Source organism: Scyliorhinus canicula, chromosome 2, assembly GCF_902713615.1.
Source record: "Scyliorhinus canicula chromosome 2, sScyCan1.1, whole genome shotgun sequence".
Taxonomy (NCBI): Eukaryota; Metazoa; Chordata; class Chondrichthyes; order Carcharhiniformes; family Scyliorhinidae; genus Scyliorhinus; species Scyliorhinus canicula.
The window spans coordinates 288,054,924-288,079,985 of NC_052147.1; positions in this window are offsets into that span (position 1 = coordinate 288,054,924).

Below are 25,062 nucleotides of genomic sequence, written 5' to 3' on the forward strand. Positions count from 1 at the left end.
CACCCCCACCACCCCAATCCTCCCAGACACCCCCACCACCCCAATCCTCCCAGACACCCCCACCACCCCAATCCTCCCAGACACCCCCACCACCCCAATCCTCCCAGACACCCCCACCACCCCAATCCTGCCGGACACCCCCCACCACCCCAATCCTACCGGACCACCCCCACCACCCCAATCCTGCCGGACACCTCCCACCACCCCAATCCTCCCAGACACCCCCCACCCCAATCCTCCCAGACACCCCCCCCACCCCAATCCTCCCAGACACCCCCACCACCCCAATCCTCCCAGACACCCCCACCACCCCAATCCTCCCAGACACCCCCCACCACCCCAATCCTGCCGGACCCCCCCCCCCACCCCAATCCTGCCAGACACCCCCACCACCCCAATCCTCCCAGACACCCCCACCACCCCAATCCTCCCAGACACACCCCACCCCAATCCTGCCGGACCACCCCCACCACCCCAATCCTGCCGGACCACCCCCCCCCCACCCCAATCCTCCCAGACACCCCCACCACCCCAATCCTGCCGGACCACCCCCACCACCCCAATCCTCCCAGACACCCCCCACCACCCCAATCCTCCCAGACACCCCCCCCACCCCAATCCTCCCAGACAACCCCCCCCCACCCCAATCCTGCCGGACCACCCCCCACCACCCCAATCCTCCCAGACACCCCCCCACCCCCAATCCTCCCAGACACCCCCACCACCCCAATCCTCCCAGACACCCCCCACCACCCCAATCCTCCCAGACACCCCCCACCACCCCAATCCTGCCGGACCCCCCCCCCCCACCCCAATCCTGCCAGACCACCCCCACCACCCCAATCCTCCCAGACACCCCCCCACCCCAATCCTGCCGGACCACCCCCACCACCCCAATCCTGCCGGACCACCCCCACCACCCCAATCCTCCCAGACACCCCCACCACCCCAATCCTCCCAGACACCCCCACCACCCCAATCCTCCCAGACACCCCCCCCACCCCAATCCTCCCAGACACCCCCCACCACCCCAATCCTGCCGGAAACCCCCCACCACCCCAATCCTGCCGGACCCCCCCCCCCACCCCAATCCTGCCAGACCACCCCCACCACCCCAATCCTCCCAGACACCCCCACCCCAATCTGCCGACCCCCCCCACCACCCCAATCCTGCCGGACCACCCCCCCCCACCCCAATCCTCCCAGACACCCCCCACCCACCCCATCCTGCCGGAGAACCCCCCACCACCAATCCTCCCACAACCCCACCACCCCAATCCTCCCAGACAACCCCCCCACCCAATCTGCCGGACCACCCCCCCACCACCCCAATCCTCCCAGACACCCCCCCCCCAATCCTCCCAGACACCCCCACCACCCCAATCCTCCCAGACACCCCCACCACCCCAATCCTCCCAGACACACCCCCCACCACCCCAATCCTGCCGACCCCCCCCCCCCACCCCCATCCTGCCAGACCACCCCCACCACCCAATCCTCCCAGACACCCCCACCACCCCAATCCTCCCAGACCACCCCACCCCAATCCTGCCGGACCACCCCCACCACCCCAATCCTGCCGGACCACCCCCACCACCCCAATCCTGCCGGACCACCCCCACCACCCAATCCTGCCGGACCACCCCCACCCCCACCCCAATCCTCCCAGACACACCCCCACCACCCCAACCCTCCCAGACACCCCCACCCCCACCCCAACCCTCCCAGACACCCCCACCACCCCAATCCTGCCGGACCACCCCCACCACCCCAATCCTCCCAGACACCCCCACCCCCACCCCAATCCTCCCAGACACCCCCACCACCCCAATCCTCCCAGACACCCCCCCCCACCCCAATCCTGCCGGACCACCCCCACCACCCCAATCCTGCCGGACACCCCCACCCCCACCCCAATCCTCCCAGACACCCCCACCACCCCAATCCTCCCAGACACCCCCCACCACCCCAATCCTGCCGGACCACCCCCACCACCCCAATCCTCCCAGACACCCCCCCCCCACCCCAACCTCCCGAGACACCCCCCCAACCCCAATCCTCCCAGACACCCCCACCACCCCAATCCTCCCAGACACCCCCCACCCCAATCCTCCCAGACACCCCCACCACCCCAATCCTGCCGGACCACCCATCCCTCAATCCGCCCATAACCCCCCAAACCCTCATCCCCAATCCCCCCCCCCCCACCCCTCAGTCCTCACGCAGCGCTACCAACCCCCCTCTTCCCACACCCCCACCCGCCATGACCCCCATTCCCCCACAACCCCCATTCATGGCAATTCAGGGGTACATTCTCCTGAGGCAGCTGGAAGGGCCGAGTTGGGATTTTTCCAAAATCCCACTCCCCGCCTCAAAGGATTTAAATTCAGGCCACCATCCCGAACAACGCGGAATTCCCAAAACCATAACTGACAAACTCAGAAAGAGAATCCGACCAACGCCTGCAAGCCCGTGTTGAACATTTTCTCCACAAAAGTTCTAAACACTCTGAGTTCACACTCTGTAATCAAAAAAGAGGAGACAGAGTTTCAGAGTGAAGAAGAGAGAGAGAGCCATTACCTGTCTGCTTGAAAGACAGGTGTCTGCAATGCCGCTCGGCGAGGCTGTGTATTTAAGACTCTGATCAGACAGCTCGACCTGCAGGCAGCAGCTGATGAACAGAGCATCTCTGTTAGCTCTTCCCTAACATATTTAACACACATCAGTCGTGTTTGTCAATCTGTAATCTCAGCAATTACACTCAGCAGGTGGCTGTACATGCACAGGTTATGGAATACAGATATACACAATTCATGTGCACACGTTCAGAATACAGATCTGTACACTCATCATGGAGAAAAGGTGAAGCGGAGGACGGTGTGTGCAGGACGGTGTGTGCAGGATGGTGTGTGCAGGACGGTGTGTGCAGGATGGTGTGTGCAGGACGGTTTGTGCAGGATGGTGTGTGCAGGATGGTGTGTGCAGGACGGTTTGTGCAGGATGGTGTGTGCAGGGCGGTGTGTGCAGGATGGTGTGTGCAGGATTGTGTGTGCAGGATGGTGTGTGCAGGACGGTGTGTGCAGGACGGTTTGTGCAGGATGGTGTGTGCAGGGCGGTATGTGCAGGATGGTGTGTGCAGGATGGTGTGTGCAGGATGGTGTGTGCAGGATGGTGTGTGCAGGGACAGTGTGTGCAGGATGGTGTGTGCAGGACGGTATGTGCAGGATGGTGTGTGCAGGGCGGTGTGTGCAGGATGGTGTGTGCAGGATGGTGTGTGCAGGGCGGTGTGTGCAGGATGGTGTGTGCAGGATTGTGTGTGCAGGATGGTGTGTGCAGGATGGTGTGTGCAGGGACAGTGTGTGCAGGATGGTGTGTGCAGGATGGTGTGTGCAGGACGGTGTGTGCAGGACGGTTTGTGCAGGATGGTGTGTGCAGGGCGGTGTGTGCAGGGCGGTGTGTGCAGGATGGTGTGCGCAGGATGGTGTGTGCAGGATGGTGTGTGCAGGGACAGTGTGTGCAGGATGGTGTGTGCAGGACGGTTTGTGCAGGATGGTGTGTGCAGGGCGGTGTGTGCAGGATGGTGTGTGCAGGACGGTGTGTGCAGGATGGTGTGTGCAGGATGGTGTGTGCAGGATGGTGTGTGCAGGGACAGTGTGTGCAGGATGGTGTGTGCAGGGCGGTGTGTGCAGGATGGTGTGTGCAGGACGGTTTGTGCAGGATGGTGTGTGCAGGATGGTGTGTGCAGGGACAGTGTGTGCAGGATGGTGTGTGCAGGACGGTTTGTGCAGGATGGTGTGTGCAGGGCGGTGTGTGCAGGATGGTGTGTGCAGGATGGTGTGTGCAGGATGGTGTGTGCAGGGACAGTGTGTGCAGGATGGTGTGTGCAGGATGGTGTGTGCAGGATGGTGTGTGCAGGATGGTGTGTGCAGGGCGGTGTGTGCAGGATGGTATGTGCAGGATGGTGTGTGCAGGATGGTGTGTGCAGGATGGTGTGTGCAGGACGGTGTGTGCAGGATGGTGTGTGCAGGGACGGTGTGTGCAGGATGGTGTGTGCAGGATGGTATGTGCAGGATGGTGTGTGCAGGATGGTGTGTGCAGCACGGTGTGTGCAGGACAGTGTGTGCAGTATGGTGTGTGTAGGACAGTGTGTGCAGGGACAGTGTGTGCAGGATGGTGTGTGCAGGGACAGTGTGTGCAGGACGGTGTGTGCAGGACAGTGTGTGCAGGACGGTGTGTGCAGGATGGTGTGTGCAGGATGGTGTGTGCAGGATGGTGTGTGCAGGATGGTGTGTGCAGGACGGTGTGTGCAGGACGGTGGGTGCAGGATGGTGTGTGCAGGACGGTGTGTGCAGGACGGTTTGTGCAGGATGGTGTGTGCAGGATGGTGTGTGCAGGATGGTGTGTGCAGGATGGTGTGTGCAGGATGGTGTGTGCAGGATGGTGTGTGCAGGATGGTGTGTGCAGGGTGGTGTGTGCAGGGACAGTGTGTGCAGGATGGTGTGTGCAGGATGGTGTGTGCAGGATGGTGTGTGCAGGGACAGTGTGTGCAGGATGGTGTGTGCAGGGTGGTGTGTGCAGGGTGGTGTGTGCAGGGACAGTGTGTGCAGGATGGTGTGTGCAGGATGGTGTGTGCAGGGTGGTGTGTGCAGGGACAGTGTGTGCAGGGACGGTGTGTGCAGGGACAGTGTGTGCAGGATGGTGTGTGCAGGATGGTGTGTGCAGGACGGTGTGTGCAGGATGGTGTGTGCAGGATGGTGTGTGCAGGATGGTGTGTGCAGGATGGTGTGTGCAGGATGGTGTGTGCAGGATGGTGTGTGCAGGGACAGTGTGTGCAGGGACGGTGTGTGCAGGATGGTGTGTGCAGGAGTGTGTGTGCAGGGACAGTGTGTGCAGGGACGGTGTGTGCAGGACAGTGTGTGCAGGATGGTGTGTGCAGGATGGTGTGTGCAGGGACAGTGTGTGCAGGGACAGTGTGTGCAGGATGGTGTGTGCAGGATGGTGTGTGCAGGATGGTGTGTGCAGGATGGTGTGTGCAGGATGGTGTGTGCAGGATGGTGTGTGCAGGGCGGTGTGTGCAGGATGGTGTGTGCAGGACAGTGTGTGCAGGGCGGTCTGTGCAGGATGGTGTGTGCAGGACTGTGTGTGCAGGATGGTGTGTGCAGGATGGTGTGTGCAGGACGGTGTGTGCAGGATGGTGTGTGCAGGGCGGTGTGTGCAGGATGGTGTGTGCAGGATGGTGTGTGCAGGACAGTGTGTGCAGGGCGGTGTGTGCAGGATGGTGTGTGCAGGACGTTGTGTGCAGGATGGTGTGTGCAGGATGGTGTGTGCAGGATGGTGTGTGCAGGATGGTGTGTGCAGGGCGGTGTGTGCAGGATGGTGTGTGCAGGGACGGTGTGTGCAGGACGGTGTGTGCAGGATGGTGTGTGCAGGGCGGTGTGTGCAGGATGGTGTGTGCAGGATGGTGTGTGCAGGGCGGTGTGTGCAGGATGGTGTGTGCAGGATGGTGTGTGCAGGACGGTGTGTGCAGGATGGTGTGTGCAGGATGGTGTGTGCAGGGCGGTGTGTGCAGGATGGTGTGTGCAGGGACGGTGTGTGCAGGACGGTGTGTGCAGGATGGTGTGTGCAGGGCGGTGTGTGCAGGATGGTGTGTGCAGGATGGTGTATGCAGGGCGGTGTGTGCAGGATGGTGTGTGCAGGATGGTGTGTGCAGACGGTGTGTGCAGGATGGTGTGTGCAGGATGGTGTGTGCAGGACGGTGTGTGCAGGATGGTGTGTGCAGGACAGTGTGTGCAGGGCGGTGTGTGCAGGACAGTGTGTGCAGGGACGGTGTGTGCAGGACGGTGTGTGCAGGATGGTGTGTGCAGGACAGTGTGTGCAGGATGGTGTGTGCAGGATGGTGTGTGCAGGACGGTGTGTGCAGGATGGTGTGTGCAGGATGGTGTGTGCAGGATGGTGTGTGCAGGATGGTGTGTGCAGGGACGGTGTGTGCAGGATGGTGTGTGCAGGATGGTGTGTGCAGGATGGTGTGTGCAGGATGGTGTGTGCAGGATGGTGTGTGCAGGATGGTGTGTGCAGGATGGTGTGTGCAGGATGGTGTGTGCAGGATGGTGTGTGCAGGATGGTGTGTGCAGGACGGTGTGTGCAGGACGGTGTGTGCAGGGTGGTGTGTGCAGGACAGTGTGTGCAGGGCGGTGTGTGCAGGACAGTGTGTGCAGGACGGTGTGTGCAGGATGGTGTGTGCAGGGACAGTGTGTGCAGGATGGTGTGTGCAGGGCGGTGTGTGCAGGGCGGTGTGTGCATCGCCACACGCTGCCTGATCCCACACGCTGCCTGATCCCTGATCCCACACGCTGCCTGATCCCACTCGCTGCCGGATCCCACACGCTGCCTGATCCCACACGCTGCCTGATCCCTGATCCCACACGCTGCCCGATCCCACACGCTGCCTGATCCCACACGCTGCCTGATCCCACTCGCTGCCGGATCCCACACGCTGCCTGATCCCTGATCCCACACGCTGCCTGATCCCACACGCTGCCTGATCCCACACGCTGCCTGATCCCACACGCTGCCTGATCCCACACGCTGTGAATGCCATTATTGAGTCATTGACTGATATTTAAATAAATCACAGGTTCCTATTCTTCAGTGGACTATCTCTTCTGGAGCAGGTTATCAACAGTGAACAGAGACAGGCTGTCTTTGTGGGTCCCCAGCTCTGTCTGTTCCCTCCCTCTCTGTAACTAAAGTGTTTCTCTTAACAAAAAGGAGCTGGCAACTCCATCCATGCATTCCTACAGAGACATCCGATTAGTTTCAACAGGGAATAATATGAACTGATTAATTTGGTGAGCAGAATAACTGAATGAGTTGAGGCAACACAAGCGACACTTTGCAGACATTGTGAATGGTGCAGATACGTCACAACTGGCTGTGGATAATAAAAGCTGATTGGTGTGAGGGTAACACATTGGCATGGATTGAAGTTTGACCAACAGGAAGTAGAGAGTGGGTATGAATGGGTCTTGTTCTGGTTTGTCGGTTGTGATGACTGATGTGTCACAGGGATCAGTGCTGCAACCACAACCTTTTATAATTTACATCAATTACTTGGATCAAGGGACTGAAGATATTGAAGATAGAAAGGAACGAAAGATGCAAAGAGGATACAAGGAGGCTACAAAAGGGCAGAGAATGGTTCAGTGAGTGGGTGAAAATCTCCCAAATGCAGTGTGAGGTGGGAAAATGGGAAGTTGACCATTTCTGGCCGGAAAAATAAAAAAGGGGCAGATTATCTAAACGGTGAGAGATTGCAGAGTTCTGAGATGCAGAGGGATCTGGGTGTCCTAGTGCATGAATCTCAAAAGGTTTGTGCGCAGGTACAGCACATAATCGGGAAAGTTAATAGAATGTTAATGTTTTATTGCATATTGTTTATTAAATATAAAAGTTATGCTTCAGTTGTACAGGACATAGTGAGGCCACATCTGGAGTACTCTGCACAGTTTTGGTGACATTATTTAAGGAAGAATGTAAACGTACTGGAAGCAGTTCAGAGAAGGTTGACCCAAGAAATGGTGCCCCACTGGAAGCAAGTAGTCGAGGGTCACATGTCCCATCAGGCCAATAATGGGAAGGCGCATAAATCAAGCGTGGTGTGTGTGTGTGGGCCGTTGACAGCTGGAGTCCGGGAGTCTTTGAGTTTGAAAACTTTCTTATCGCTTTCTCTATATAATTGTTTATTTCCAAATAAACCTGTTTGTTTACTTGCCTTGTTGGATGTCAGTTCCTCGCAGTTATTACATTTGGCGGAACTTTTTCTGTCGTCACAGCCCTACTGAAAAACTGCAGCAACGTGTGAGAGCTTAATGCCTCACATTGGGAAACTGGGATCATTTGATCTGACACACAGCAATGGGTCCAATATGTGGAGTGTCTCTGATTGTTTTTGATGGTCAGTGAAATCAGGGGTAGAGGAAAAGCAGAGGGTCATATTTCTAACAGCCTGCAGGGCGCAGACTTATCAATCGATTCAAAGTCTGACCACTGCAGGGGCCCCAGATAAAAAATCATTCCAGCAGCTGGTTGAACTGGCCAATGGGACCATCATCCAAAACCATCGCAATAATGCAGCAATGTGAATTCTACATTAAAAACCCAAGGCAGATGTTAGCGTCGTTCATTGCAAGGTTAAGCCAGTTGTGGATCAACACTCAATGAGATGTTAAAAGATAGGTTGGTTTGTGGTGTGAATAACATCATCTACACAAAAACTGTGAACAGAGACAGAACTTACCTTGACAAGAGCATTAGAGGGTGGTAGTCGCTTGGAGGAGAACCTCCAGGTGGTAGGGTTCTTGTAGATGGTACACACGGCTGCCACTGTTTATCGGTGGTGGAGGGTTTAAATGTGGAAGGGGAGCAATCAAGCGGGGCTGCTTTGTCCTGGGGTGGTGTTGAGCTTCTTGAGTGTTGTTGAAACTACAATCATCCAGGCAAGTGGAGAGTATTCCATCACACTCCGGACTTGTGTCTTGGAGATGGTGGACAGGCTTTGAGGGGCGGTCAGGAGGTGAGTTACTCTCCGCAGGATTCCCAGCCTTTGACCTGCCCTGGTAGCCACAGTATTAATGTGGCTGGGTCCAGTTCAGTTTCTGATCAATGGTAACCCCCAGGTTGTTGATTGTGGGGGATTCAGCGATGGTAATGCCATTGAATGTCAAGGGGCGTCACAAATGCACAGTGGTTAGCACTGCTGCCTCACTGCTCCAGGGACCCAATTCCAACCTCGGGTGACTGCCTGTGTGGTGTTTGCACGTTCTCCCCGTGTCTGCGTGGGTTTCCTCCGGGTGCTCCGGTTTCCTCCCACAAGTCCCGAAAGACGTGCTGTTAGGTGAATTGGACATTCTGAATTCTCCCTCCGTGTACCCGAACAGGCGCCGGAATGTGGCGACTAGGGGCTTTTCACAGTAACTTCACTGCAGTGTTAATGTCAGCCTACTTGTGACACTAATAAAGATTATTATTACATAAAAGATTTTCAGATGAATGTAGGAGGGCTGATCTGCAAGTTCACTGATGATATGTGAATTGGTGGGTGGTAAATAGTGAGGAGTATAGCCTCAGATTACAGGAGGGTAGAGACGGGATATAGACGGGCTGGTCAGATGGGCTGGTCAGACGGGCTGGTCAGCGGCAAATGGAATTCAATCTGGATAAGTGTGAGGTGATGCAGTTGGGCAGGACAAACAAGGCAAAGGGAATACAGGATAAACGGCAGGACCCTGGGAAGCACCGAGGATCAGAGGGACCCTGCTGTGCATGTACACCCATCCCTTAAGGTAGCAGAGCAGGCGGATACAGCGGTTAAGGAGGCCTGTGGTAGACTTGCCTTTATTAGCCGGGGCACAGAGTTTCAGAGCAGGGAGGTGATGCTGGAACTGTATAAAATGTTGGTTAGGCCACAGCTAGAGTATTGGGCAGTTCTGGAATCCACATTATAGGAGGGATGTGATAGCCACTGGAAAGGGTGCAGAGGAGATTTACCCAGGATGTTGCCTGGGCCGGAGAGAGTTAGTTATGAAGAGTTAGTTATGAAGAGGTTGGATAGACTGGGGCTGTTTTCCCTGGAGCAGAGGAGGATGAGGGGGGACAGGATTGAGATGTATAAAGTTATGAGGGGCCTGGATAGAGTAGACAGGAAGAAACTTTTCCCCTTAGTGAGGGATCAATGACCAGTGGGCAGAGATTTAAGGTCAGGGGCAGGAGGTTTAGAGGGGATGTGAGGGAAAACCTTTCACCCAGAGGGTGGTGGGAGTCTGGAACTCGCTGCCTGAAAGGGGTGTGGAGGCAGAGACCCTCAGAATGTTTGAGAAGTATTTAGCTGTGCTGCTGCAATCCCAGGGCAGGCAAGGGCCAAGTGCTGAAAAAAGGGATCAGAATAGGTTTAGCACAGTGGGCTAAATAGCTGGCTTGTAATGCAGAACAAGGCCAGCAGCGTGGGTTCAATTCCCGTACTGGCGACCCCGAACAGGGGCCGGAATGTTCATTGAAGCCTACTTGTGACAATAAGCTATTATTATAGGTGCCTCTTTTTGACCGGTGAACATTCGATGGGCCAAACATTTGCTGTAGACCTCGATGACTCAATAAGATTCTTGTAAATCTCCTCTCCATTCTGTCCGGGGCAATTATATATTTCTTGTAATGTGGTGACCACAACTGTCCATAAAACTCCATCTGTTGTCTAACCAACATTTTATACAGTTCCAGCGTATACAGTTCCAGCGTATACAGTTCCAGCTTTATACAGTTCCAGCTTTATACAGTTCCAGCGTGACATCCCAGCTTTGTAATCAACACCTCGCCCAAGAATGGGAGACACTTCATTTTTTTCTTGACTATCCGATCCACCTGCCCTGCCACCTTCAGGCACCTGTCCACATGCACTTCGAGGCCATTCACTTCCTCAAACCCTCTCAATACCTTCCCGTTCAGTGAGTATTCCCTTTGCTTTATTTGCCCTCCCCAAATCCATTACCTCACACTTTTCCAGATTGAATTCCATTTTGCCCTGTCTCTACCTGTCGTATGAGGAACGGTTGAGGACTCTGGGTCTGTACTTGTTGGAGTTTAGAAGGTTGAGTGGGGATCTTATTGAAACTTACAGGATACTGCGAGGCCTGGATAGAGTGGATGTGGAGAGGATGTTTCCACTTGTAGGAAAAACTAGAAGCAGAGGACACCATCTCAGACTAAAGGGACGATCCTTTAAAACAGAGATGAGGGGGAATTTCTTCAGCCAGAGGGTGGTGAATCTGTGGAACTCTTTGCCGCAGAAGGCTGTGGAGGTCAAATCACTGAGTGTCTTTAAGGCAGAGATAGATAGGGTCTTGATCAATAAGATCAGGGGTTATGGGGAGAAGGCAGGAGAATGGGGATGAGAGAATATCAGCCAAGATTGAATGGCGGAGCAGACTCGATGGGCCGAGTGGCCTAATCCTGCTCCTCTGTCTTATGGTTCAACCAAACCATTGATATCATTCTGGAGTCAATGTCTATCCTCTTCACTATCAACTACACGGCCAATATTACTGTCAGCTCCAAATTCCCCAATCACGCCTCCCACATTTATGTCTAAATCATTTATATAAACAACAGCAAAGGCCCTAACACCGATACCTGCGGAAAACCACTGGAAACCATGTTCCATTCACAAAAACATCCATCAGGGGTTGGTTTAGCTCACTGGGCTAAATCGCTTAAGATCATTGTCAGATATTTTACCACACAGTGAGAGCGAGGGAATAACTAGGGCAAAGGGAAGGCCTAGCAGCGATGTCCAGGGTAACTTGTGATTCAGAAGGTGTGGGCCGGATTCTCAGTCAATACTTTGCCTCCTTCTTCACTAAGGAAGGGGATGATGCAGGCATTTTAGTTGTAGAGGAGGAGTGTGGAGTATTAGACACAATAAGCAGAGCGACAGGGGAAATACTGGAGGGATTGAAGGCGGATAAATCACCAGGCCCAGATGGATTGTACCCCTAGCTGTTTGAAGGAAGCCAGGCAGGAATTAATGGATGGCCTGAGAATCATTTTCCAATCCTCCCTCTCGGATGTTCCCAGCTAAAGATTAATCTGGCAATTCTCCAGAAGCACTAACTTCCCCTGGACAATTGTGCTGCTCTGGAAATCATCCAACGCAGTGATTTGAATCATTAACTTCGGGTGCTTCTGCCAATTTTACACTCAGTTACTCTGAAAGATTTCTACCCTCAGTGGAAATGTTTTAAAGCCCCAGGTTGAGCCCCCCCCCTCCCCCCTCCCCCCCCACCACAACCCCAGGTGTCGCCACGGCATCTAAGAACGCACCCCTATTGTACCGCCAACCCTCAACCGCATGGCATTCCCCACCAATCCCCACCCATCTGACCCGACTGCCACCCCCACACCCCCTCCTTCCGCCCCAGCTGGATGTCCAGCTGCAACCCCCCCCCCCCCCGCCACAATGTCCGGCCCCCCCTCCAACCCACCTGATGTGCGAACCCCTACTTACCTTCCCCCTGGCCTGTTATTTTCAATGGGTCCGTTTAAACTCATCTGTTTTACAGCAGCTAGAGCTACGATAATGAAAATGACATGAAATGAAAATGGCTTATTGTCACGAGTTGGCTTCAATGAAGTTACTGTGAAAAGCCCCTAGTCGCCACATTCCGGCGCCTGTTCGGGGAGGCATAAAGGGGCATGTCCCCCCTCACGCCAAATCTTTTACACTTCTCTCTGGAGCTGCAGACACATTTCGTTGCCCAGCCTGAGTCAGGAAGGACGGGCATGGCAGGAGTTTCAGAATTTCAGCGTCAGTCAGTCAGTATGGAGTGGAAATCCACCACTGATTGCCACTCTGAGGAAGGTAGGGCCTGTGGTTTTGTGTTGGGAAAGCTGTCTTACTAGCTTAATAGAATTTTTTGATGAAGTAACGAGAAGGATTGATGAGGATGCTGTAGTGGATGTTGTTGACATAGATCATAGATCATAGAATTTACAGTGCAGAAAGAGGCCATTCGGCCCATCGAGTCTGCAGCGGCTCTTGGAGAGAGCACGCTACCCAAGTTCAACACCTCCACCCTATCCCAATAACCCAGTAACCCCACCCAACACTAGGGGCAATTTTGGACACTGAGGGCAATTTATCATGGCCAATCCACCTAACCTGCACATCTTTGGACTGTGGGAGGAAACCGGAGCACCCGGAGGAAACCCACGCACACACGGGGAGAACGTGCAGACTCCGCATAGATAGTGACCCAAGCCGGAATCGAACCTGGGACCCTGGAGCTAAGCAATTGTGCTATCCACAATGCCTAATTTGATACCTGGCGACTCAAAAGTGCATCATTATAAATTGGGAACATTACTCCGGTGCCGATTGGCAACATTATTGGTGACGCTGTTGGGATTGTATTCCAATAAAAAGAGCAACAGTGTGTGTGAGTGAACTTGTGAGTGTGTGTGTGTGTGTGAGCATGTGTGCGTGTGACTGTGTGTGAGCGTCTGAGTGTGTGTGTGTGTGTGTGTGTGTGTGTGTGAGTTTGTGAGTGTGTAAAGGTGAGTGTGTGTGAGTGTGTCTGTGTGTATGTGTGTGAGTGTGTGTATGCACGTGAGTGTGTGTGTGATCATGAGTGAGCGTGTGAGTGTGTGTGAGCGTGTGAGTGTGTGTGTGTGTGACTGTGTGTGAGCGTCTGAGTGTGTGTGTGTGTGTGTTTGTGAGTGTGTAAAGGTGAGTGTGTGTGTGTGTCTGTGTGTATGTGTGTGAGTGTGTGTATGCACGTGAGTGTGTGTGTGATCATGAGTGAGCGTGTGAGTGTGTGTGTGTATGAGCGTAAGTGTGTGTGTGCGTGAGTGTGTGTGTGTGTGAGCGTGAGTGTGAGTGTGAGTGTGTGTGTGAGCGTGAGTGTGTGTGTGAGTGTGTGTGTGAGCGTGAGTGTGTGTGTGTGTGAGCGTGAGTGTGTGTATGAGCGTGAGTGTGTGTGTGTGAGCGTGAGTGTGTGTGTGAGCCAAGCCGGAATTGAACCTGGAGCTGTGAAGCCATTGTGCTATCCACAATGGATTTCAGTAAAGTATTTGACAAGGTCCCACATGGCAGACTGGTTAGAAAAGTGAGATCTCCTGAGATACAGGAGAAGGTGGCAGATTGGATCCTAAATTGGCTCCATGATGGAGAAACAAAGGGTAAAGGTCGATGGATGATAAAGAGTCACCCAGACTCGAAATGTCAGCTCACTTCTCTCTCCACAGACGCTGTCAGACCCGCTGAGATTGTCCAGCATTTTCTGCTTTTGTTTCAGATTCCAGCAGCCACACTAATTTGCTATTATAAAGGTTGATGAAATGAAATGAAAATCGCTTATGAAAAGCCCCTAGTCGCCACATTCCGGCACCTGATCCCTCGTTTCGGTGAGAAATAATTTTAAATTGTTTACTTCTTTACTTTTTTTAAAATTACATTGATAGGTTTCAAATGCAGGTAAATGGTTACTAAAGTCATTTATTAATAACCCACTAAATATTTTACCGTGAAAGAGATTTCTTAATATATTACAGAGTGTGATGATCGGAATACATTGCCCCTTTAAGAGGCTTGGAACCCTGGGGGACTCCGCCTCTGGCTACGCCCCCTGGGAAACAGTATTTAAGATGAGACTCCATTTTGCGAGCACACTTCTCATGGAGGCTGCCATTGTTCACTGTTTATTAAAGCCTTTGATTACTGACCTAACTTTCGTGTGGTAATTGAGAGTGCCTCAATTTAATAAGCAGTGCACATCAAGATGGACAGCGGTCTGAAACCAGAGAGACTCAACCTGGACGGCAGGACGCCTGAAGCCTCGGAAATCTTTAAACATTGGCTCCGGTGTTTTGAGGATTATTTGGACTCCTCACCGACTGATGTCGACAGCGCTCGCAAGCTGCGCTTCCTACATGGCCGGGTGAGCCATCGAATCTCTGCCATGATTGAAACCGCTACGACCTATGAGGCGGCGATCGAAATATTGAAGAAACGCTTCATAAAGACTACCAATGAGGTACATGCCAGGCATTTGCTCTCGACCTGCAGCCAGCGTTCCGGGGAAACGCTGGACGAGTTCGTGGAAAGACTCACCGCGCTCGCGAGGAACTGCGACCACAAAGCAGTGACGGCTGAAGAACACAGGGACTTACACATTCGCGACGCCCTTGTGTCTGGCATCAGGTCCTCGTACATCCGGCAGCGGCTCCTAGAAGACGGGGCGAAGGATCTCCAAGGCACGGTAACGCTCGGCTTTTCTCTCGAAACGGCCCACCGTAACCTCCGTACGTACTCCGCGGACCTTACCAATCCCTCTCGATCCCCTCCAGACTCGGCCACGCTACAGGCCTGTGCCGCGCGGCGATCCACTCACTCCGGGGGCTCCCCATGCTATTTCTGTGGGCAAGGCCAGCACCCACGTCAGCGTTGTCCGGCCCGATCCGCGACCTGCAACGACTGCGGGAAGAAAGGGCACTTCGCGAAAGTCTGTCTGGCTGGGCCCAAAGGCCACAAACAAAAGTCTCACCGGGCCCAGAAATCAAGCTCCCGGCCTCACAGACCCCGCAACGCGGCTGCACTGCGGCCAGACACGCCCACTTCTGACGCGTCATCGACCTCGTGCGAGTCATGGGAGCGGCCATCTTGGCAGCGGCCATCTTCAAAACCCGACACGTGCGACCGGCGGCGGCGGCCATCTTGTGACTCCGGGCGGCCATTTTGTGAGTCCGACTCTGACGGCCCGAACCTAGGAGCGATCACGCTCGATCAATCACGGCCGAAACACCTGCGGAACTCGATGATGCGGGTGCGAATCAACGGCCAAGACACTCCCTGCCTGTTCGACTCCGGGAGCACGGAGAGCTTTATCCACCCAGACACGGTAAGGCGCTGCTCCCTGCGCATCCACCCCGACTCCCAAACTATCGCCCTCGCCTCAGGGTCCCATTTGGTCCAAATCACGGGGTATTGTGTCGCTGACCTCGCAATTCAAGGCGCAAAATACTCCCGTTTTAAACTGTACATTTTTCCTCAACTCTGCGCTCCCCTGTTGCTCGGCCTCGACTTTCAGTGCAGCCACCGGAGCCTGACACTGAAGTTCGGCGGACCCTGCCCCCACTCACAGTCTGCAGCCTGGCGACACTCAAAGTTGCGCCACCCCCCCTCTTCGCGAACCTCACTCCCGACTGTAAGCCCATCGCCACCAAGAGTCGCCGGTACAGTACCCAAGACTTGACTTTCATCAAGTCGGAGGTTCAGCGGCTACTAAAAGAGGGGGTCATAGATGCCAGCAACAGCCCTTGGAGGGCCCAGGTATTAGTAGTCCGCTCCGGGGAAAAGCAACGCATGGTTGTGGATTATAGCCAGACAATAAACCGCTTTACACAACTCGATGCTTACCCACTTCCCCGAATAGCTGAAATGGTGACCCAAATTGCCCAGTATCGGGTATTCTCCACGGTTGACCTCAAATCGGCCTACCACCAACTCCCTATTCGCTCAGAGGACCGCCCCTACACGGCTTTTGAAGCAGCCGGTCGGCTGTTTCACTTCCTCAGCGTACCCTTTGGTGTTACAAACGGAGTCTCCGTTTTTCAGAGGGCGATGGATCAAATGGTGGACCAGTACGGCTTACGGGCTACCTTCCTGTACTTGGACAACGTCACCATCTGCGGCCATGACCAGCAGGACCACGATGCAAACCTGAGGAAGTTCCTCCAGACTGCCCAGGCCCTCAACCTCACCTACAACAAAGAGAAATGCGTGTTCCACACAACCCGGCTCGCCATCCTCGGCTACGTCGTGGAGAACGGGGTCCTAGGCCCGGACCCCGACCGCATGTGTCCCCTTAAGGAACTCCCCCTCCCCCGTAGCCTCAAGGCACTCAAACGGTGCTTGGGGCTTTTCTCCGATTACGCCCAGTGGGTCCCCAGATATGCGGACAAAGCCCGGCCACTCATTAAGACCACGGTTTTTCCCCTGCCGGATGAGGCCCAGTCGGCTTTTAACCGTATCAAGGCCGGCATCATCAAGGCCGCCATGCACGTGGTGGACGAAGCCATTCCCTTTCAAATAGAAAGCGATGCATCAGACGTCGCCCTGGCTGCTACCCTCAACCAAGCGGGCAGACCAGTAGCGTTCTTCTCCCGAACCCTCAATGCCTCGGAAATTCAACACTCTGCAGTCGAGAAGGAGGCACAAGCCATATGGAGGCCGTGCGGCACTGGAGGCACTACCTAGCCGGTAGGAGGTTCACCCTCATCACCGACCAACGGTCGGTCGCCTTTATGTTCGATAACGCACAACGGGGCAAAATAAAGAACGACAAGATTCTGAGGTGGAGAATAGAGCTCTCCACCTATACGTACGATATTAAATATCGCCCGGGGAAGCTCAACGAGTCCCCAGATGCCCTGTCCCGCGGCACGTGCGCCAACGCGCAATTGGACCGCCTGAGAGCCATCCACGATGACCTCTGCCACCCGGGGGTCACCCGGCTTGCCCACTTCATCAAGTCCCGCAACCTGCCCTACTCCACAGGGGAGGTCAAGACCATGACTAAGGCATGCCAGATCTGTGCAGAATGCAAACCGCAATTCAATCGACCAGACAAGGCCCGCCTGATAAAGGCTCTGGGCCCTTTGAGCGACTAAGTGTGGACTTCAAAGGGCCTCTCCCGTCCAACAACCGCAACATCTATTTCCTCACCGTCATCGATGAATTCTCCCGCTTCCCTTTTGCTGTCCCCTGCCCCGATACTACCTCGGCCTCCGTGATCAAGGCACTGCGCAGCATGTTCGCTCTGTTTGGTTTCCCCGCTTATATCCACAGCGACCGGGGTACATCGTTCTTGAGTGATGAGCTGCGTCGGTACCTGCTCAGCAAGGGCATCGCCTCGAGCAGGACGACGAGCTATAACCCGCGGGGAAACGGGCAAGTGGAGAGGGAGAACGCGACAGTTTGGAAGGCTGTCCTCCTAGCCCTACGGTCAAGGAGTCTCCCTATCTCCCACTGGCAGGAGGTCCTCCCCGATGCCCTACATTCCATTAGGTCGCTCCTCTGTACGGCCACGAACGAGACCCCTCACAATCGTTTGTTTGTCTTCCCCAGGAAGTCCACCTCTGGAGTCTCGCTTCCACCCTGACTGACGACTCCGGGTCCAGTCCTACTCCGGAGGCATGTGAGGAGCCATAAAATGGATGCAATAGTCGAGAGGGTCCACCTGCTGCACGCAAACCCTCGTTATGCCTACGTCGAGCACCCCGATGGCAGGCAGGATACAGTATCCCTGCGGGACCTGGCACCCGCTGGCTCTCCCACCGACCCCCCCCTTCTACCGACGCTCCCGGCCCTACACTGAACGCCGACTTCGACAGCGCCCCCTCCATAGCGCCCCCTGCCCCCCAGCCGACACCGACCACCCTAATCACTCCTGATACCCCCCCCTCTCCAAGGCGGACAAAGCTTCAGTCAACCGTGCTCCCGGATAGACCACCATCGGAACCGACCGCATCCACGGCGCCACCACCGGAGCGGCGAAAGTCAGCACGGACTATTAGACCACCACAAAGACTGAACTTATAATTTAAAAACACTTCATCCCCGACGGACTATGTTTTTTTTTAAACAGGGGGTGAATGTGATGATCGGAATACCTTGCCCCTTTAAGAGGCTTGTGATGATCGGAATACATTGCCCCTTTAAGAGGCTTGGAACCCTGGGGGACTCCGCCTCTGGCTACGCCCCCTGGGAAACAGTATTTAAGATGAGACTCCATTTTGCGAGCACACTTCTCATGGAGGCTGCCATTGTTCACTGTTTATTAAAGCCTTTGATTACTGACCTAACTTTCCTGTCGTAATTGAGAGTGCCTCACAGAGTAAGGAACAAATTACAGAGAGTTGTGAATACCGCCCAGTCCATCACACGAACCTGCCTCCCATCCATTGATTCCATCTACACCTCCCGCTGCCTGGGGAAAGCGGGCAGCATAATCAAGGATCCCTCCCACCCGGCTTACTCACTTTTCCAACTTCTTCCATCGGGCAGGAGATACAGAGGTCTGAGAACACGCACTGATTCAAAAAAAGCTTCCAAAAAAAGATTAAGTGGGGTTACTAGGGTACAGAGATAGGGTGGAGGTGTGGGCTTAGGTACGGTGCTCTTTCCAAGGGCCAGTGCAGACTCAATGGGCCGAATGGCCTCCTTCCGCACGGTAAATTCTATGATTCTATGAAAATCCTATGAAATCATGCTTGACAAATCTGTTGGAATTCTTTGAAGATGTAACCACTACAGTTGACAAGGGGGAGCCAGTCGATCCTTTAAAACAGAGATGAGGAGGAATTTTTTCAGCCAGAGGGTGGTGAATCTGTGGAACTCTTTGCTGCAGAAGGCTGGGGAGGCCAAATCACTGAATGTCTTTAAGACAGAGATAGATAGGTTCTTGATCAATAAGGGGATCAGGGGTTATGGGGAGAAGGCAGGAGAATGGGGATGAGAAAATATCAGCCATGATTGAATGGCAGAGCAGACTCGATGGGCCGAATGGCCTAATTAGCTGTCTAATAGTCTTATGGTGGTATATTTGGACTTTCAGAATGTGCTTGTCCTGCATAAGAGATTATTGTGCAAGATTAAAGTGCATGAGACTGGGGGAAATGTATTGAGGTGGATAGAAAACTGGTTGGCAGAGAGGAAACAAAGAGTCGGGATTAATGGGTCCTTTTCAGATTGGCAGGCAGTAACCAGTGGGGTACCACAGGGATCGGTGCTGGGACCCCAGCTATTCACAATATATATTCATGATTTGGATGAGGGAACAAAATGTAACATCTCAAAGTTTGCAGATGATACCAAATTAGGTGGGAGGGTGAATTGTGACGAGGATGCAGGGATCCTACAGCAAGATCTGGACAGGTTGGGCAAGTGGGCAAACCAATGGCAGATGCAGTATAATTTGGATAAGTGTGAGGTTATTCATTTTGGAAGCAAAAACAGGAAGGCAGATTACTACCTGAATGGTTGTAAATTGGGAGAGGGGAGTGTGCAGCGGGACCTGGGTGTCCTTGTGCACCAGTCGCTGAAGGTAAGCATGCAGGGGCAGCAGGCGGTAAAGACGGCTAATGGTATGTTGGCCTTCATTGTGAGAGGTTTCGAGTATAGGAGCAGGGATGTGTTGCTGCAATTGTACAGGGCCTTGGTGAGGCCACACCTGGAGTATTGTGGGCAGTTTTGGTCTCCTTCTCTGAGGAAGGATGTTCTTGCCCTCGAGGGAGAGCAGCAAAGGTTTACCAGACTGATTCCAGGATTAGTACTTGGATCTATGATGTTGTTGCCATTACAGAGACCTGGTCGAGGGAAGGACAGGATTGGCAGCTAAACGTTCCAGGATTTAGATGTTTCAGGCGGGATCGAGGGGGATGTAAAAGGGGTGGCGGAGTTGCGTTACTGGTTAGGGAGAATATCACAGCTGTACCATGGGAGGACACCTCAGAGAGCAGCGAGGCTATATGGTAGAGATCAGGAATAAGAAGGGAGCAGTCACAATGTTGGGGGTTTACTACAGGCCACCCAACAGCCAGCGGGAGATAGAGGAACAGATAGGTAGACAGATTTTGGAAAGGAGTAAAAGGTTGTTGTGATAGGAGACTTCAACTTCCCCAATATTGACTGGGACTCACATAGTGCTAGGGGCTTGGATGGGGCAGAGTTTGTAAGGAGCATCCAGGAGGGCTTCTTAAAACAATATTCAGACAGTCCAACTAGGGAAGGGGCTGTACTGGACCTGGGATTGGGGAATGAGCCCAGCCAGGTGGCAGAAGTTTCAGTCGGCTTGATTTGGATTGGATTGGTTTATTCCGGTTATTACGGTCTCACACTCTCTCACACCCTCTCACACACTCTCACACTCTCTCACACACTCTCTCACACCCTCTCACACACACACTCACACTCTCTCACACTCACACTCTCTCACACCCTCTCACACCCTCTCGCACACCCTCTCGCACACCCTCTCACACTCTCTCACACCCTCTCACACTCTCTCACACTCTCACACTCTCTCTCACACTCTCACACACTCTCACACTCTCTCTCACACCCTCTCACACCCACCCTCTCACACCCTCTCACACTCTCTCACACCCTCTCACACACACACACTCACCCTCACCCTCTCACACACTCACACCCTCTCACACACACTCACTCTCTCACACCCTCTCACACTCTCTCACCCTCTCACACATACTCACTCTCACACTCTCTCACACTCTCTCACCCTCTCACACTCTCTCACCCTCTCACACTCTCTCACCCTCTCACACACACTCACTCTCTCACACTCTCACACCCTCTCACACACTCTCACCCTCTCACACACACTCACTCTCTCACACTCTCACACTCTCTCACCCTCTCACACTCTCTCACCCTCTCACACACACTAACTCTCTCACACTCTCTCACACTCTCACACCCTCTCACACTCTCTCACCCTCTCACACACTCTCACCCTCTCACACACACTCACTCTCTCACACTCTCTCACACTCTCTCACCCTCTCACACTCTCTCACCCTCTCACACACACTCACCCTCTCACACTCTCTCACCCTCTCACACACACTCACCCTCTCACACTCTCTCACCCCTCTCACACACACTCACCCTCTCACACTCTCTCACCCTCTCACACACACTCACTCTCTCTCACACTCTCTCACCCTCTCACACTCTCTCACCCTCTCACACTCTCTCACCCTCTCACACTCTGTCACCCTCTCACACACACTCACTCTCTCACACTCTCTCACACTCTCTCACACCCTCTCACACCCTCTCACACCCCCTCAGACACACTCACTCTCACACCCTCTCTCACACACACTCACTCTCTCACACTCTCTCACACTCTCACACCCTCTCACACTCTCTCACCCTCTCACACTCTCTCACCCTCTCACACTCTCTCACCCTCTCACACACACTCACTCTCTCACACTCTCACACTCTCTCACACACTCTCACCCTCTCACACACACTCACTCTCTCACACTCTCTCACACTCTCTCACCCTCTCACACACACTCACTCTCTCACACTATCTCACACTCTCACACACTCTCACCCTCTCACACACTCTCACCCTCTCACACACTCTCACCCTCTCAGACACACTCACTCTCTCACACTCTCTCACCCTCTCACACACACTCACCCTCTCACACTCTCTCACCCTCTCACACACACTCACTCTCTCACACTCTCACACTCTCTCACCCTCTCACACACTCTCACCCTCTCACACACTCTCACCCTCTCAGACACACTCACTCTCTCACACTCTCTCACATTCTCACACCCTCTCACACCCTCTCACACTCTCTCACCCTCTCACACACTCTCACACACTCTCACACACTCTCACCCTCTCACACACTCTCACCCTCTCAGACACACTCACTCTCTCACACCCTCTCACACACACTCACCCTCTCACACACACTCACCCTCTCTCACCCTCTCACACACACTCACTCTCTCTCACACTCTCTCACTCTCTCACACTCTCTCACCCTCTCACACACACTCACTCTCTCACACCCTCTCACACTCTCACCCTCTCACACACTCTCACCCTCTCAGACACACTCACTCTCTCACACCCTCTCACACTCTCTCACACTCTCTCACCCTCTCACCCTCTCACACACACTCACCTTCTCACACTCTCTCGCCCTCTCACACACACTCACTCTCTCTCACACTCACTCTCACACTCTCTCACCCTCTCACACTCTCTCACCCTCTCACACTCTGTCACCCTCTCACACACACTCACTCTCTCACACTCTCTCACACTCTCTCACACTCTCACACCCTCACACCCTCTCACACACACTCACTCTCTCACACACACTCACCCTCTCACACCCTCTCACACCCTCTCACACCCTCTCAGACACACTCACTCTCACACCCTCTCTCACACACACTCACTCTCTCACACTCTCTCACACTCTCACACCCTCTCACACTCTCTCACCCTCTCACACTCTCTCACCCTCTCACACACACTCACTCTCTCACACTCTCACACTCTCACACCCCTCTCACACACTCTCACCCTCTCACACACACTCACTCTCTCACACTCTCTCACACTCTCTCACCCTCTCACACTCTCTCACCCTCTCACACACTCTCACCCTCTCACACACTCTCACCCTCTCAGACACACTCACTCTCTCACACCCTCTCACACTCTCTCACCCTCTCACACACACTCACCCTCTCACACTCTCTCACCTCTCACACACACTCACCTCTCACACTCTCTCACCCTCTCACCCCCTCACACACACTCACTCTCTCTCACACTCTCTCACCCTCTCACACTCTCACACTCTCACACACACTCACTCTCTCTCACACTCTCTCACCCTCTCACACTCTCTCATCTCTCACCCTCTCACACTCTCTCACACTCTCTCACCCTCTCACACATACTCACCCTCTCACACCCTCTCACACACCCTCTCACACTCTCTCACACCCTCTCACACACACACTCACTCTCTCACACCCTCTCACACTCTCTCACCCTCTCACACACACTCACCCTCTCACACTCTCTCACACCCTCTCACACCCTCTCACACCCACTCACACACTCTCACCCTCTCACTCTCTCACCCTCTCACACACCTCTCACACCCTCTCACACCCTCTCACACCCTCTCACACCCTCTCACACCCTCTCACACCTCTCTCACACCCTCTCACACCCTCTCACCCTCTCACACCCTCACACCCTCTCACACCCTCACCCTCTCACACCCTCTCACACCCTCTCACACCCTCACACCCTCACCCCTCTCACACTCTCACACCCTCTCACACCCTCTCACACCCTCTCACACACTCTCTCACACTCTCTCACACTCTCTCACACACCCTCTCACACCCTCTCACACTCTCACACTCTCTCACCCTCTCACACACACTCACCCTCTCACACTCTCTCACCCTCTCACACACACTCCTCTCTCTCACACTCTCTCACCCTCTCACACTCTCTCACCCTCTCACTCTCTCACCCTCTCACCCCTCTGTCACCCTCTCACACACACTCACTCTCTCACACTCTCTCACACTCTCTCACACCCTCTCACACCCTCTCACACTCTCTCACACCCTCTCACACACCCCCTCAGACACACTCACCTCACACCCTCTCTCACACACACTCACTCTCTCACACTCTCTCACACTCTCACACCCTCCTCACACTCTCTCACCCTCTCACACTCTCTCACCCTCTCACACTCTCTCACCCTCTCACACACACTCACCTCTCTCACACTCTCACACTCTCCTTCACCACACTCTCACCCTCTCACACACACTCACTCTCTCACACTCTCTCACACTCTCTCACCCTCTCACACACACTCACTCTCTCACACTATCTCACACTCTCACACACTCTCACCCTCTCACACACTCTCACCCTCTCACACACTCTCACCCTCTCAGACACACTCACTCTCTCACACTCTCTCACCCTCTCACACACACTCACCCTCTCACACTCTCTCACCCTCTCACACACACTCACTCTCTCACACTCTCACACTCTCTCACCCTCTCACACACTCTCACCCTCTCACACACTCTCACCCTCTCAGACACACTCACTCTCTCACACTCTCTCACATTCTCACACCCTCTCACACCCTCTCACACTCTCTCACCCTCTCACACACTCTCACACACTCTCACACACTCTCACCCTCTCACACACTCTCACCCTCTCAGACACACTCACTCTCTCACACCCTCTCACACTCTCTCACCCTCTCACACACACTAAACCCTCTCTCACCCTCTCACACACACTCACTCTCTCTCACACTCTCTCACTCTCTCACACTCTCTCACCCTCTCACACACACTCACTCTCTCACACCCTCTCACACTCTCACCCTCTCACACACTCTCACCCTCTCAGACACACTCACTCTCTCACACCCTCTCACACTCTCTCACACTCTCTCACCCTCTCACACTCTCTCACCCTCTCACACACACTCACCTTCTCACACTCTCTCGCCCTCTCACACACACTCACTCTCTCTCACACTCTCTCACCCTCTCACACTCTCTCACCCTCTCACACTCTCTCACCCTCTCACACTCTGTCACCCTCTCACACACACTCACTCTCTCACACTCTCTCACACTCTCTCACACTCTCACACCCTCACACCCTCTCACACACACTCACTCTCTCACACACACTCACCCTCTCACACCCTCTCACACCCTCTCACACCCTCTCAGACACACTCACTCTCACACCCTCTCTCACACACACTCACTCTCTCACACTCTCTCACACTCTCACACCCTCTCACACTCTCTCACCCTCTCACACTCTCTCACCCCTCTCACACACACTCACTCTCTCACACTCTCACACTCTCACA